The sequence below is a fragment of the Ranitomeya variabilis genome, chromosome 1, assembly GCF_051348905.1.
Source record: "Ranitomeya variabilis isolate aRanVar5 chromosome 1, aRanVar5.hap1, whole genome shotgun sequence".
NCBI classification, from domain to species: Eukaryota; Metazoa; Chordata; class Amphibia; order Anura; family Dendrobatidae; genus Ranitomeya; species Ranitomeya variabilis.
In genome coordinates this window covers 504,110,237-504,127,417 of record NC_135232.1, presented here as the reverse complement: position 1 = coordinate 504,127,417, position 17,181 = coordinate 504,110,237, and the positions used below count along the sequence as shown (strand labels likewise).

The following is a 17,181-nucleotide window of genomic DNA, read 5'->3' as shown; positions in this document are numbered from 1 at the left end:
GACCTCAGCGGGGTGAGATGTCGTTTGGGCGTGAGAAAAACTCTGAGACCCTTTTCACAGCTGTTCAGAGCGTCCCATTGAAGCTGAAGAGAGCAAAGTTAACCGTCTCCCCTCCCTACTTCTTCCCATTCATTCTGCAAACCCCCTTTGAGAGATCCTTAAAAATACACCTCATTACTCAGCGCTGGCTGTATTCAAGATCCCGCAGTGCTCCTAGTATCTTAGCGAATCCCTGCAGTTTGCCCTTCTTTTTTTTTCTTCTTTTTAGGATTCTAGAGTTCAAGTAGAAACTCATCATGCAACCAAGGTGTTTTCCTTTAAAAGTTGACCTTGTATTATAAGGCTTAAAAAAATAATTTTATAATATTACACTGCAGTCATCATAAGGCCTTTGTGAGTAATATAAGGTTGGGGACATTGGAAAAAACTACATAGCATTCATTCAGATAGACAAGCTTAAGGCCACATTCAGACATCATTTTCAAGGGTAACTCTTGTACCTATGACAGTCTATGAGGATATTCGCATGTCAGATTTTTTTCCTCGGACCGAGTGGTTTACGAAAAATTGCAGAAACAAAATTGCGAGTGTCGGATCAAAATCTGCAATGTAGATTTCTATGGGTCCGTGTAAACATCGGACAGCATGAGATGCCAACCATATAAACACGTACACGTGCATATATTAAAAAATATTGATATTCTGGCTGAATAGTACCATAATCAATGGAAACGTAGATATCGCTGCAAAATGAAGACAGAAGGATTATTGTATCATCTGCTAAAAATTGGTATAATTATGCCATTTATAAAAAAAAAGTAAATGGTAAACATCAAAATGCTGTTTTCAAGCATACTTTAATAAATCATCATAAATCACTACCCAGTCTGGTAACAAGGGATTGAAAAATGATGGCGTTTATTGTGTTAATGTTCAATTCACAAAAAAGTGCAAGAAATGTTAATAGATCTTAATAGAGTATGAGTAGATGTGGGGGCTATGCTAAGCTTTACACCATTAGTGCCCATGTTCACACAACAAAACTCACAAAAATCTGCATGTAGGCTATGTTCGCAAGATGAGCTTTTGGTGCATTTTTGATGCATCAAAAACGCAGCATCCTACAATTCTAGGATAGGATTTATAGAAATCTTGGGCCCTCTGTGATTTTTTTTACTCCGTGTAATCTGATTTGTGGTGCATGGTTCGAATCCTCAGCATGTCAATTTCTCTTACGGTTACGCCGAGTTTTCTGTTTCCCCATTGACTTATATTAGATGTGGAAATTCCGCTGGTTAAAACACACATGCATTTTAAGTGTGTTTGCATGTTGGAAACGCATCAAAAACACAGGTAAGCCACACCTAAGTATGTCAGTAAAATGTTGCCAAAGCCAAATACCAGGAAGCATCAAAAAGAAAGCAGCTTTATTTAAAGCATGACAAACCAACAAGACACAAAAACCACAGCATCAAAAATGCGACAAAACCGCATGTTAAAAAAAAATATACAAAAACGCAATGAAAGCACGCGAGTAACTCAATTTAAATAATAGGTGCAGAAAATCTGCAGCATTTAAACCTCACCCAAAGCTCATCGTGGAAATGTAGCCTTAGATGTACTTGTTATATGTAACAAAATAGCTGTTTTCGTGGATTTTTCCCAGGAAATTCAATATGTGGAGAAGCTATTCTTTTTCAAATTTAATATCCATTATTATGCTATGGAATCTCTGTAGACCCCAGAGCTTAAAACACATAAGATGTAATAAATAAAAAATCTTTATACTCACTTCCCCAAACACTCCTCTACTCACCACCACTGGTCTTTGTTGCATCTTCGGATCACTGTCACCTGTGCTGAAAACCCCAGACCTCTAAAGTTAGGCTGGGGGGTTCCAGATTTGATGGGCCTGGGAAGGTTCTTGCCATGCGTCCACAAAGGTCAATGCGCATGCACTTACTGTACATCATGATATCTCGGCTTGCATCGCAACCTTTTCAGGTGAATGTGCAGAACCCTTCAGAGTCTATCAAATCTGGAAGCCCCAACCTAAGGTGCGAGGTCCAAGAATTTCAGCACAGTTGACATTGATCTTAAGATACGATGCTGACGGGACGGGTAGTGGTGAGAAGCAAAGGGATTGGGGAGGTGAGTTCACATTTTGATGGCCTTTTAGGGATCACAAAATTGACAATCATTTTACTGAATCAGCGCGGAAGCAAATTACAAAAAATATCTGCACTTTGGGGAATGTGTATTTTTTGGAAAATCACAGTGGAGTTCATTTCCACTCAAATTTATTCCCTCATCTCCAATATTGTGTTATACTTAGGTCACAGTCAGACAGTTGCATAAATTGGACCAAGATTGGAACGCAATGTTCAAAATGGCCAAACATGACAGCGGCGTAGAAATACATGAAACTGTCACACTTGGGTCGGGAGAGCCGCCGGCCAGTCCGTGCACTGAGTTTCGATCTCGGTCCAAACTATACGGCCATTTCACGGCACTCTTAGTCCAAGAACTAGTAGTCCGGTACAGGAATTCTCACTTTAGTGGTGACTGAATCCCTGTGTCATGCACCAACCCCATAAACCCTGCACTATACAGAAGACCTCATGGGTTTTTTGTTTTTTAGTCTGCTGGACCTATTTTTGGGTTCTGTGTCAGTTTTTGCAATCCGTGTGTCATCCTTTTTTCTCATATGAAAATCAAAATATAGAGGTTTTGAAGCTTCTCATATTAACTACTCAGGGAAAAGCAGCAGTTGGTTGACACACAGATGGAATCCCAGTGTCATTTGTTTTTTTCAAGGTCCCATATACTTAAATTGGCAAGATTGATTTGCAATTATTACAAAAACGAACATGTCTTCATTATTATGTGCATATTGATAGTCCACAAAAAAAACATGTGACCTTGTCCACAAACTTTAATCAGTATATGTATTGTCCTCTTCATGAAAATCATTATTAAAACACATACTAGAATAAGGGACATCAGAATACCTTACACAGGGTACCAGCGCTTATTTAAAACAGACGTGCAGTTTACTAGCGCTCTATATTTAGTTGTCATACATATCACATAAACAATAGTTCCTACAGCCGTGCCCTAGATAAACTTCGAAAAGTGATAAATATTATATAAGGTTGTATCAATTTCCATTTAAATAGTGTAATGCAACGGCTTTCACTACAGTGCGGTAATGAGGCAGTGACCCAGCATAGTCTAAGTTAAACGTCTACTTTGTGGCAAATTACAAAAATAACTCAAACTTTAGCCTCTGATTCACTGTATCAAAGCCGTTGTTGCGTGTGACTGCACCGACGTATCACTACTAGGTGCATCAGTGGTTTTGCTTTCTCTGGCTCTGTGTTCAGTCTTACACAGACCTGTCCTACATAGAGCCACCTGCTCTGATGCTTGGAAAACTGACACACCCAAACCTTAACTCAAAGTTTAAATATGAATCACGGACATGGGTCACCCTCAAGACCCGGAGTGGAGGGAAGATCCGCCCCACTACCATCCTACAAATCTCTCCAAAAATAAAAGCCCATATCTGGTTTTCTTAAATCTGACTTTGTCTCATATTTTTGACCAAGTCCACTCTCTCTTTAATTCTGCATTGTGACTACAGCTGTGGATATAATTACTATGCTCTCCAGCTGGTTTACTGTGATTCTATGCACATGCTTGGGACACATAATGACCCTCGTATATGATTTCTCTCACTGCCTCACAGTAGATACACTTTAAGGGAATGTACACACTGAGTCTTTTTGCTGAGTTTTTGGAGTAAAAAGTGGTTAAGTGCAAATACATCTTTTAGCCTATGTTCCCAAGATGAGTGTTTGGTGAGTTTTTGATATTGCAGCCTTTCTGTATATTACTGCAGCTAACAAGTAAATTAGGCTACTTGCATTTTTTCATTGCGTTTTTGAGTGTATTTTTACATGCAATTTTATTGCGTTCTTGATACAGCTGTTTTGGTCTCTTTTTTAATCAAAGAGCTGTAGAAGAGATCAGTGCAAAATAGGGTCTTATCCGAGAGATATGATAGGTGATATACTCAGATTAAACTCACCTATTCAAACTGCTAAGAAAGCATGTCACGTAGAGAAATCAGCTGCAGCGGATCCACGGGTCACTTTGTGCTTTGGTCAATTGTACTTTGAAACGCGTTGACTAAACCACTGTTTCGTTTAAGCTCACTTACTGTAGATATATGTCTCAATGACTATCAGCAAGCGCAGAAACCATCCACTTATCCCTTTCATCCTTGTTTGTCTCTTTTTGGTATGTTATGCTTTAAACAAAGCTGCCTTTGTTTTTAAAGCCTACATATTCCTAGTATTTGGCTTTGACAAAACTTTATTGATATACTTACGTGCAGACTACATGTGTGTTTGATGTGTTTCCGCTGCAGAAGTGCACTAAAAACGTTTTTGCACTTGAGGTTTTTATAAATTCCATCACTGGAGAGAACTGTATGATGCTGCGTTTTTTGTGCAGTGAAAATCTGCAGCATCAAAAAGGAACCAAAAAGTTATTGTGGAAACTTAACCTAAAAATTACTATATGCACACAGAGTCTTTTTGAAGAGTTTTTTCTTAGAGGAAGCTGAGCAGAAACTCCAATTTTTTGAGGAGATTTTCACCTTTTGAGGAGGATTTTAAGCATTTCATCTCAGTTTCCTCTGTATGTGCACAGAGCCACTAAGTGGAAACTCTCAAAGTCATCCTCAAAAATGTAAAACTCTTAACATTGTGGTGGTTCTGCTCCGATAACAGTGCAAACAGACTCAGTGTGCACATAGCCAACCTAATGAGCTTTTCAAGCAGAAGATGCTTCAGGAGGTTTTTTTTCTGATACATCTTAGGTGTTCCTTTTTTTTGCTGTTTCTAGAATGTTTTTCTATGGTTTAGGCTGCCAATGTTTCAGGAACTGAGCAGAAACTCAGAGTTTTAAGCTTTGAAAGAGTATTTGGAGAGTTTTTGGAGCTGATATGGAATTTTTCTAAAAAAAAAATATGAAAAAGTCCTAAAAAATTTGGAGGATCTCTTCAGTTCCTGTTCTGAAATCACAATAAAAAGACTTCATGTGTACATAGGCACTGAGTGGAAATTCAAAGATTTTTAGAAGTTTTGAGTTTTTGAGGAGAATTTGGAAAGTTTCTCCTAAGTTACCGCTCCAAAGACTCAGTGTGCACATACCCTTAGGGTTCTTTCAGCTGTCAGTGTATCTGGTAGGTGTGGTAACATTTTTCACACATACCGGAGACACTCACACACATAGACCTTGGGTCTGTTCACGTCAGTGTGTTTCCACGGCAAAGTAAAACACGCTGACTTGTCCGTTTTTAACAGCAGCACGGGCCACAAAATGTACCGCAGATGGATGACACACGGATGACACCTGCGTGTCATCAGTGTGTCACATACCGGCACCTAGGAATTAACGGTACAGTTCGGGCTGTTCCCCGGCACCAGGTGCTGAAGACCAGTCTCATCATTTTCCCCTGGTTGTGCTGTGATCAGCACTAGCAGGGGAGAATGTTGAGAGTTTTATTTAACTGATAACTGCTGGAGCAGATGACGGCTAATAAAAATATTCATCAGGTGCCACCTGCGCTCTAAATAAATAAATAAATAAAAAGAAAAAAATGACATGGAGTTCCCCTGTATTTTTGATAAGGATTAGTGATGAGCGAATATACTCGGTACTCGAGATTTCCCGACCACGCTTGGGTGTCCTCCGAGTATTTGTAAGTACTCGGAGATTTAGTTTTCAGTGCCGCAAATGAATGATTTACATCTGTTAGCCAGCTTGATTACATGTGGGGATTCCCTAGCAACCAGGCAACCCCCACATGTACTTATGCTGGCTAACAGATGTAAATCATTCAGCTGTGGTGAGGAAAACTAAATCTCCGAGTACTTACAAATACTCGAAGGACACCCGAGCGTGGTCGGGAAATCTCGAGTACCGAGTATATTCGCTCATCACTAATAAGGATGAAACGTACATTGGGGTGAGGGGGATGCCAAATTCATTCACACACCATGTCCAGTGGCACCACTTTTTAATTCAGGTATTATTCCTTTATATTTATTATCAAGCCTATGTGTTTATGGATAGCATTATTGGGTTAATTGTTTATTTACTCACTAGGCATTATACATAGTACTGGGGAATGTTGTTCACCCCCTTAACCTATACACAGGCTGCATGAATCTATCCTTTATTTATGTAACTATCAATTACTGTCCGGTATTCCATTCTATAATGGGCCATTGGGTTCTGTCTATTGGGGTTCGTCCCACATGAATTATTAAATGGTCACTGAACCTGATTATTGAAATAAACTTTTTCTGAACCACGCCACCTACAGTATATAGTGGCATATTATGATATGATACCAGTTTTGGACTCGATTGGGGTTCCCCCTACTGGGCACCTTACAATGATTTACCTGTTGTTTTATATGTGATTTTAAAGTTCATTAATAAAGATCTAATTTTTTATCGCATGTATGGTTTTATTCTATCAGCAAAAAATGAACGCCAATCCGAATTTGGTTATATATTATTGGAAGTGTCACCAAATTCTAAAGATATGGACACTACTGGATAAACTATTTTTGATAACCAGCCAAGCAAAAAACTGACAGCTGCGTGCTGCAACCCTCAGCTGGCAGCTTCAGCAATGCTGGTTATCAATAAATAACTTTTTTAAATAATTAAAAAATGGTGTGCAGTTCACCCCATTTTTGACAACCAGCCTTGCTAAAGCAGACAGCGTGGGGGTGGGTATTCTCAGGCTGGTAAGGGGCCATGGATATTGGCTCCCCCCTCAGCCTAAAAATAGCAGCCTGCAGCAGCCCAGAAAAGGCAGATGTATTAGATAAGTCAATTCTGGCGCTTTGCCTGCCATTTCACACTTGCCCTGTGGTGGTGGCAGGTGGGGTTCATATTTATGGAGTTGATGCCACCTTTGTATTGTCTGGTAACATCAAGCCCATGGCTTAGTAATGGAGTTGTATTGCAAATAAACACACAGCAAGAATAAAGTCCTTTATTTGAAATAAAAATAAAACACAGTTTTCCATTTTTATCTAACCCCTTTGTGACCGAGCCAATTTTGACCTTAATGACCAAGAAAATTTTTACAGTTCTGACCACTGTCACTTTATAAAGTTATAGCTCTGGAACGCTTCAATAGATTCCACTGATTCCGAGATTGTTTTTTTTGTGGCACATTGTACTTCATGTTAGTGGTAAAATGTCTTCGATATGACTTGCATTTATTTATGAAAAAAAACTAATTTGGCAAAAATTTTGAAAAATTTGGCAATTTGGCAAAATTAGGGGTGGAGCCGCATATTCATCACTGTAATGAGCGGTACCACGTGACCGCTCATACAGGAAGAAGCTGCGGCGCTGAGAGGAAGCATCGAGGGAGCCGGGTGAGTATTTTATTTCCAGCGGGCGGGCGCACAGGGGGTGGGAGGGGGTGGTGACAAGGATCTTTATTTTAAACACAAAAAAATAAAAAAACAATGATTTTTCATTCCTTCTCTCCAGCGAACGCTGCTGGGAAGAAGGAATGAATTCCGGCTTCAGCACCAGATGCAGGGGACAGCGCTTATCTCTAGTGCTGTCTCCTGCACGGTCCGTGTGGTACCCAGTCGGCACACGGGCGGCACACGGCTGCCGCACGTGTGCCACACTGATGTGCCACGTGAGCACACGGACACGGATAACTCCGGTACCGATTTTTCCGGTACCGGAAATATCTGGACCAGTGGGGCAGGCCTAAGAGAAGAAGGCTGTGGCACTGTGGGTGGAAGTATAGGACTCTTGCTTGCTGGACTGTAGTAGCGAGTACCTCGCCCTGCGCCATGCTATAGATTTTTCTGCGCTTAATTGATGCTGTGTGCGCATGCCCCAAAATGGGAAAAACAGCGTATTATTATGCAAAGAAAAAAAAGTAGTTTCAAGCAGTCATAGCATCAGGAAACTCTTCTTTTTTGGGTAGATTTTCTTTTTCCAGAAGAGATTTTGAAGCAGGTTTTGAAAAGGTTTTTTTCCCTGAAGAGTTCCTTGTAGCCTTTGATTAAAAAAAAACATGAGTTTTTGGAGGAGGAGTTCTTTTCCTGAAGTGATTTTGATGAGGTTTTAGTGTATGTGCACAAGATCAGTTACTGTGCAGTGGATGGAATTTCTAGGCCACTATGCGTCCACAGATGTCCACGGCTCACCCGAGGAGACAGATATGCGGCGCGTATCTCCAGACAGCAGCATGTCTATTTCTCTTTTGGAGATGCAAGTCTCCGCAAGAGAAATTTAACCCATAGAATGTATTGGACGCAGTGAATCTGCATGGTTCAGTGAACACATGCGGATTCACCTGCACTCAACAGACAGCAGTGCTTTGGATGCAGCGGACGTGTGCTGTATCCAAAACGCTGCAAGTTCCTGATTGTCTGCACATACCCTAAAATAGTTTTTGAATAGGTTTTTTTTTCATAAAGCATTCTTTACATCCTTGTAATTGGATACTTTGGCGAGTTTCATTCAGAATTTTCTTCAAATCACTGAAATACGCTTACTTTTTTCACCAAGCACTTTTCAAAATCACTTCAAAAGACCTAAAAAAAATCTTTATACTCGCAACAAAGTGGATTTCCAATAGAAATGAATTGGAAGGGTTTTCCAAGACATTTTGAAGCAGTTTGTGAGGATCTTCTCCAAAAACTGCTCCAAAAGCTCAGAGTGAACATATCCATTGGAGGAGTTTTCAAAGCAGTTTTTGATAATTTTAGTGCCTAGTCTGGAAAGGTTCCTTCAGGATAAACTTCAAAAGTGACATGTACTTTTTCCTACAGTGCATTTTTCTTATAGAAATGGATGGGACGAGTTTTCCAAGTCTTTTTGAAGCGGTTTTGGAGGAGGATTTCAGAGAAGATTTAGTAAAAAAAACTCAGTATGAACACAGTTTCTTAATATGTTAGCCCTGATTTTGTTTTTTTACACAGTCAAAAACCACAAGTTTGAGTTGTTGATGTTGCATATATTCATTGTGCAAAATTGCACCATATTACAGTTACAGCAAATTGTATGGGATTTATAAAACTCTTGCCCACTGTTTTTTTTAAGCAGTGTAAACTGACCTGTGGTGCATTTTTAAAAATTTTTAAACATGTCAATATCTCTTGCTGTAAATATGGGTTTAGTTTGCAGATTCTGTTCAAAGACTTGAATGAAATGAGGAAAATCTGCAAGCAAAAAAATGCATGTGAATTTTCAGTGCATTTTTGCTGCAGAAACGTAATAGAAACATAAGTAATCAAAACATTACTTTATCAATAAAGTTTTATCATCTTTCCTTCAACTTTGACCAAGTTTCCTGTGCCTTTGTAGCTCACGCATCCCCAAAACATAAGCGATCCACCTCCATGCTTTACAGTAGGAATAGTGTTCCTTTCATCATAGGCCTTGTTGACCTCTCTCCAAATGTATAATTTATGGTTGTTGCCAAAAACTTCAATTTTTGGTCTCATCATTCCAAATTACATTGTTCCAGAAGTTTTGAGTCTTGTCTCTGACTGTTTTGCGTATGGTAGGTGATATACTTTGTGGTATTTGCACACTAACAGCTTTCTTCTGGCGACTCTATCATGCATCCCATTTTTTTTCAAGTGCCATCTTGTTGTCACTCTTGAAACAGCCACACCGAAAGTTTTCTGAGAGTCCAGTATTTCAGCTGATGTTATTTGTGGGTTTTTCTTGGCATCCCAAACAATTTTCCTGGCAGTTGTGGACAAAATTTTTGTTGGTCTATCTGACTGTGGTTTTGTTTTACAGAGCCCCTGATTTTCCATTTATTAATCACAGTTTGAACGCTGCTGAAAGGCATTATCAATTTCTTGGATATCTTTTTGTATCCCTTTCCTGTTTTATACAGTTCAGCTACTCTTTCCCGTAGATCCATTGACAATTGTTTTGTTTTCCCCATGACTCACAATCCAGAAATGTCAGTGGCTGGATGAAAGATGCAAGAGTCTGTCTGGATCCCAGAAACTTACTCAGCTTTTACGCACACACACTGATTACAAGCAAACAGGTCACAGGTGAGGATGTTACCTTTAGCCATTCAAACCCATTTGCATCAACTTCTGTACATGTTATCAGGCCAAAATCACCAGGGTATGTGAACTTTTGATCAGGGTCATTTGGATGTTTTGGGTTGTCATTATGATTTAAAAAGAGAAAACATAGTAGTTTGATAGTAAATGGCTTCACCCAACCGATAACCATGAGTGGAGAAAAAGTTTTGGTGCTATCATTCATATTCTCTGAAAATGGCCAAAAAAGCAAAAATTCTGCTAAGGTATGTAAACTTTTCAGCACAACTGTAGGTGCTAAGTCACTAACATGACTGTACTAGCAGTTTAATTGGAGTTTTGAGGATGACAAACTGCCTTTTATAACTCTTCTGTCAATTGAGCTGTGAGAGCACTGCTTGTTTACATCCTGGGACTGAAAACCTACCCTGATCATGTTCTACTATTTCTAGGTACATGGTTCATTAAAGTTATCAGACTCTCTGTTGTATAAAACCACACTCCTATATGTTCAGGACAAATGTAAACATGTTCCAGTATACTGACAGCAAGCAGAGTTCTTCAGAAGAAATTGAAAGACAAAACATATAAGGAAGTTGTACAATTTTCCAATACACAACAATTTATTTGTATTCATATAAAACTGGTAAACTTACAACTTAAAATGGTTGCCCGAATAAAAAACAGGCCAAGGGTAGGAAATGTCATAAAGGTGATGAGTCTACAGTTACCTGTTACATCCTCTGCCTCTCAAGTGCTCACTGGCTTCACACCACGGAGGCCTAATTTGTTTGTTGTGGTCACTTGTGTAGATAATCACAGCGATGGTCACCGATAGTGCACATAATGCACTGGAGTGGCAGGGAATACTGAAAACATCCAGAACTTCATAGTTTCAGACTATTATATATCACAAATATATATGCAAATATCAAGAAAGGACATTTAAAAACTTTTAAAATATGCAGGAAATACATCAATCCAAAACCAACCCAAATCTGATCAGTGACCACTCACACAAGGTTAAAGAGTCACACAACAGAAATGACATAAAAATAACTAGAAAATATCCATCCTATCTACACTGGAGATGGAGGTCATTTTTTTAATTTTTGGCAAATACACCCTTTTTGCAAATTTTTAGCTGATTCGGGAAAACCCCTTTTAGATGAAACTCTGTGTAATATACTAAAATCCTCAACAGAAGATATATTCCTGGTAAAATAAACTGATCATTAATTTAATTACAGTATATGAAAGGAGAATCTACAGAGAGGGATCCAACTATTAGCTGTAACTGCAGTTGCTACAAGTATACAACAGTAATTCGCATGGAACTGAGATGAGCCTACTGAGAAATTGAATTACCAACTATGAAACACACGTACAACTTCTACAACTATTCAGAAAGAAAAAAGATTACTTAAACTCCTAAAATTAGATGATTACTCTGTATATAAGATAACGTAAATCTGAACCACGTGGGCAATTTTAGTTCCTTTTGAATCTACAAGGAGTCAAAACTATCAGTTAGACAATACTGTTGCTCTTATTTTAAATGGCTTTACCAATTTTACAAAATTTGAACAATTTATCATTATATTAGAAGTGTTCCTCAATACAAAGAGTCATGATATTCTAATCCAATTCATGTTCTGAGATTGCCTGCTAACAGACATTTGTAGGAAGTTTAGGAAGCTAGAGATGGACTCACCCTTCAATGTTGGCAGTCCATATTACTCTTTAGTATTCCAGACCTGGTTTCAGCAGGGTTGCCTGCTGGACAGAGTCAAGGCTACAACATGTCTTCTTCTTGTTATGTGATTCTCACCTGACCTTTCCCTGTTGATGTGATGTATATTTTTTGACAAAAGCAGGGGCATTACACACCTTTTTAACGCTGTTTTCAGCAGAGAAGGTTAGGCAGTGGGCTGCCAGCCAGTAACTGTCAGGAAGAATTAGAGGGACATGAGCGTTCCCACCCTTGGATCCTTTCTGCATCAGTGCATACAGTATATAGTTAACACCCCCTTGTCCCTGTGACACCCCTTATGCTGAGAGAATTAGAAGTAACCAGACATTCCCCCCCCCCAGGATATTAAATCCCACACAGGCGACAAGCATAAACCAATTAATTAATCTACACTGCTCAACAAAATAAAGGGAACACTTAAAGAGCAGAATATACTGTAACTCAAAGTAAATCAAACTTCTGAGAAATCAAACTGTCCACTTAGGAAGCAACACTGTTTGACAATCAATTTCACATGCTGTTGTGCAAATGGAATAGAGAACAGATGAAAATTGTTGGCAATTATCAAGACACACTCAATAAAGTAGTGGTTCTGCAGGTGGGGACCACAGACCACATCTCAGTACCAATGCTTTCTAGCTGATTAATGTAGAAAAAGTACACAGCACTGCTACGCCTGCGTGTTCCCCGCCTCCACAACTTAGTGCCACAGCTTTAATGCCACTGCTCTGCCATATATGCCTGGTGCTGGACACTGGGTGCACGTTAACAGTAGAATGTATGAATCCAAACGAAGAAAAAACAGGAGTGCACTCACCGGTCCCTCATGCGATAGTCCTTTTATTTAGAACATGTGCAGGCAGACTTTTGTCCACGTTCTCCCCAAGTTTGCCTGCACATGTTCTAAATAAAAGGACTATCACATGAGAGACCGGTGAGTGCACTCCTGTTTTTTCTTCGTTTGGATTCATGCTGATGTTTTGGTCACTTTTGAATGTTGGTTGTGCTTTCACATTCGTGGTAGCATGAGACAGACTCTACAACCCACACAAGTGGCTCAGGTAGTGCAGCTCATCCAGGATGGCACATCAATGTGAGCTGTGGCAAGGTTTGCTGTGTCTGTCAGCGTAGTGTCCAGAGGCTGGAGGCACTACCAGGAGACAGGCCAGTACACCAGGAGACGTGGAGAGGGCCATAGGAGGGCAACAACCCAGCAGCAGGACTGCTACCTCAGCCTTTGTGCAAGGAAGAACAGGAGGAGCACTGCCAGAGCCCTGCAAAATGACCCTCAGCAGGCCACAAATGTGCATGTGTCAGCACAAACGGTTAGAAACCGACTCCATGAGGATGGTCTGAGTGCCCAACGTTCACAGATGGGAGATGTGCTCACAGCCCAACACAGTGCAGGATGCTTGGCATTTGCCACATAACACCAGGATTGGCAAATTCGCCACTGGCACCCTGTGCTCTTCACAGATGAAGGCAGGTTCACACTGAGCACATGTGACAGACGTGACAGAGTCTGGAGACACCATGGAGAGCAATCTGCTGCCTGCAACATCCTTCAGCATGACCGATTTGGCAGTAGTTCAGTAATGGTGTGGGGTGGAATTTCTTTGGAGGGCCGCACAGCCCTCCATTTGCTCACCAGAGGTAGCCTGACTGCCATTAGGTACCGAGATGAGATCCTCAGACCCCTTGTGAGACCATATGATGGTGCGGTTGGCCCTGGGTTCCTCATAATGCAGGACAATGCCAGACCTCATGTGGCTGGAGTGTGTCAGCAGTTCCTGCAAGATGAAGGCATTGAAGCTATGGACTTGGCCCACCCATTCCCCAGACCTGAATCCAATTGAACACATCTGGGACATCATGTCTCGCACCATCCACTAACATCACGTTGCACCACAGACTGTCCAGGAGTTGGCGGATGCTTTTGTCCAGGTCTGGGAGGAGATCCCTCAGGAGACCATCTGCCAGCTAATCAGGAGCATGCCCAGGAGTTGTAGGGAGATCATACAGGCACGTGGAGGCCACACACACTACTGAGCATCATTTCCTTTTCTTGAGGCATTTCCACTGAATTTGGATAAGCCTGTAATTTAATTTTCCAGTTTGATTTTGAGCATCATTTCAACTCCAGACCTCCTTGGGATATTAGTTGTGATTTACGTTGATCATTTTTAGGTTTCAACACATTCCACTATGTAATGAATAAAGATTTACAACTAGAATATTTCATTCAGTGATATCTAGAATGTGGGATTTTAGTGTTCTCTTTATTTTTTTGAGCAGTGTATTTCTCTATGCCTCTCGTCCGTTTTCTTATATCTTTTTACTTCTTCTCTCTACATTTTTCCAACTTCTTCTTTCTGTCATCCGAATATAGTTTTTAGATGTGTGTATATTCCTGGCATTCTAGCCTTCACATACTGTGTTATTCATTGTCCCAGCTCATCTATTGTTGTCTCCTTTCATTGTATTCTTCTACGGTTCTAAATCAATCACATAAACTCAAGTCTAACTTTCCCATTTCTGCCACTTTCTCATATCTCCATGTGTCTAACACATAACAGCTTTGCCCCAATTACACCAATGTCCCAAGAAATCATTAACACAGCACAAATATATTTTCTATAGAAAATCATACTCTCATTGTAGCTAAATAAAATAGTATCCCCTGTATGGGTCTTCTCTGTAATAAATGTACATACACTAAGATAATAATAATAACAGTGATCATTAGGAGAAAAAAATTAGATACATTTCCCCTGATGGACATAATCACTTTGTCCATTTACACACAGAGATTACACTAGTCACATTATAGGAAGAATATATCTTCTCAACCAGCGCATGATGAAGAAAGCAAGACGATTAATACGGCTGGATATATCCTGAAATAATCTCTGCCCTTCCCTCCCTCGGCCCTGCAGAACAACATTTATATAAGTGGCATCTGTTCAAAGACACATTTATACATATAAATTGAAAGCGACTTATTACTGTCAAAGCCATATATCCTACAGGTCGAGGTAAATAAGTATCATTTATATAACTGCACTGTAGGAGAGATGGTGATATTTTGTAATGTTTTATCATGAGGAGGAAGGAAGAATACAACCCAAATTGCTTCCATACCTGTAGGCGATTTTTGTAGTTCTATTTTAGTTAGCTACAAAATTATGAGCTGTGCAAAATATATCTCAATTAGGAGCTAAATATATTTTCACCACACTGCAGCAAAAGAAATGATAATATTACATAGTACTATAACATAGTTGGTCCGAAATGGCTCTGAGGCCGGAGACACACTGGTGCGAGAGACGGCCGAGTCTCGCTGGTTAAAAGCAAGCTGTGGCACCTGCATTCCGGAGCTGAGCGTGCAGCTGCATAGCAATACATGGAGCCGCACGCTCCGCTCCGGAGTGCCGGTGCCACAGCTTGCTTTTAACCAGCGAGACTCGGCCGTATCTCGCACCAGTGTGTCTCCGGCCTGATACATAGCTTTTCCCCTATTTACTAAGGTTTGGCTCCTACCATGTTTAAGCACAATTTTGGAAAATGAATCGGAAAAATATTTACATATAAGTCCATAGACTTCTAATTGCCGGAAACATACCATAAGAATTTCCTTTTTTGCATACATCTGTTTCCTACTGTCAGTCTATAATAGGAATTGTATTTAAAGGCATCGTCCACTTTGTTTTTTAATATAACTGTGCAAAAAAACATTTTTTTACAACTGGAATCAATAGGACATAGGCATAACATTGCATACCTCTGGGGCATATACTTGACATCCACATAATTTCTTTTTTGGCATTGTAAGTTATGCCTTGAAGGCAGATGCCGAAACGCGCGTCAGGGAAGACACTTCATCACCACACTCATCATCCACTGCCATACTGGTACAGTTTGCTAAGGGTTCTACCAAATATTCTTTAGTAGCCTGTGGGCAATCCCCAATGTACCATATACACCTATTCTTCTCACAGTAACACCTCTGTGAATTTGGACCCACAACACAGACACATGCACATACACTTTTTCCAGCCATTTATGCTGTTCATAAGATATAGTCTGTTCTTTACATTGTCTGCATGTATTGATGCATCTCAGTGGCTAATACATATAATGTGTTGATACCAACATATGGATTTAGGTTATAGCAATTTTGCACTTTATTGAATTTACCATTTCTATTCTTAGTCCTATTGGTCTCCACACCAATGTTAATCACCTATGGTAATCACCTATTATAATTACATTATATGTTTACAACTTATATGTGAGTGTCGCGTCGAATTACGCCTGTTGCACTACCAGATATTTTCCCCACCCCATACCTTTTAATGCATTTGACTAATAAAGTTGTATATTTTATTCATATATTTGGACTTGCATCTTCAGTTCTTTCTTCTTCTTTTCTTGCGTGCATGCTCACCGATGAGTTCGTGTAAATATACATGTGGTGATAGTAAGGGACTTTTTCCCTTCTGTTTATTTTGTATTATGGATTTGGCAGAATTTCATACTACCTACATGTGTATTTCCATCCCTATTCTCCCCTTTCTTTTTGAGGTTTTGTTAACAACATATTATATTATAAGCATCAAAGTTACCCAAGTACAATGCAATACGTCTTCTAATGATTCCTTGAAATCTAGTTTGCTAGGAAGGATGGAGAGCATGGATGATGCATGAGCACTGACAGACACCATTGGGTAGCGGCAATGAAGCCTACAGTGATCCTGCATGGGGGACAAATTAACTGTCAGGATTTGGCCTTGTACCACCAGTTAAAGGCAATAGAGATAAGGAATCATAGATTTTCTTCCTGAAGTAGCTAGCATAGTAATCAGGAGTATATTTTTCCATTAAATGAAAGCTACCGTATATATTCGAGTATAAGCCGACCCGAGAATAAGCCGAGGCATCTAATTTTGCCACGGAAAACTGGATAACCTTATTGACTCGAGTATAAGCTGGGTATGCATTTTCCCGTCATCCCTGTCCTGCTCTGTGTGACTCCCCCATCCCGTCCTTATATGCATGGCTTGGCTCCAACCATCCTCCCCCATCCTTGTATGCATGGCTGAGCTTCCCCCATCCTTGTATGCATGGCTGGGCTCCCCCCATCCTTGTATGCATGGTTGGGCTTTCCCCATCCTCCCCCATCCTTGTATGCATGCCTGGGCTTCCCCTATCCTCCTCTATCATGTATGCATGGCTGGGCTTCCACCATCCTTGTATGCATGTCTTGGCTTCCCCCATCATGTATGCATGGCTG

General features: G+C 40.1%; 1 long non-coding RNA gene across 6 annotated transcripts in view; it reads right to left on the bottom strand.

Moving 5' to 3' along the window:
- LOC143765668 (uncharacterized) overlaps positions 1-17,181 on the bottom strand; it is a 127,724-nt gene that overhangs the window by 68,259 nt on the left and 42,284 nt on the right. The gene's annotated exons all lie outside the window — the stretch shown is intronic.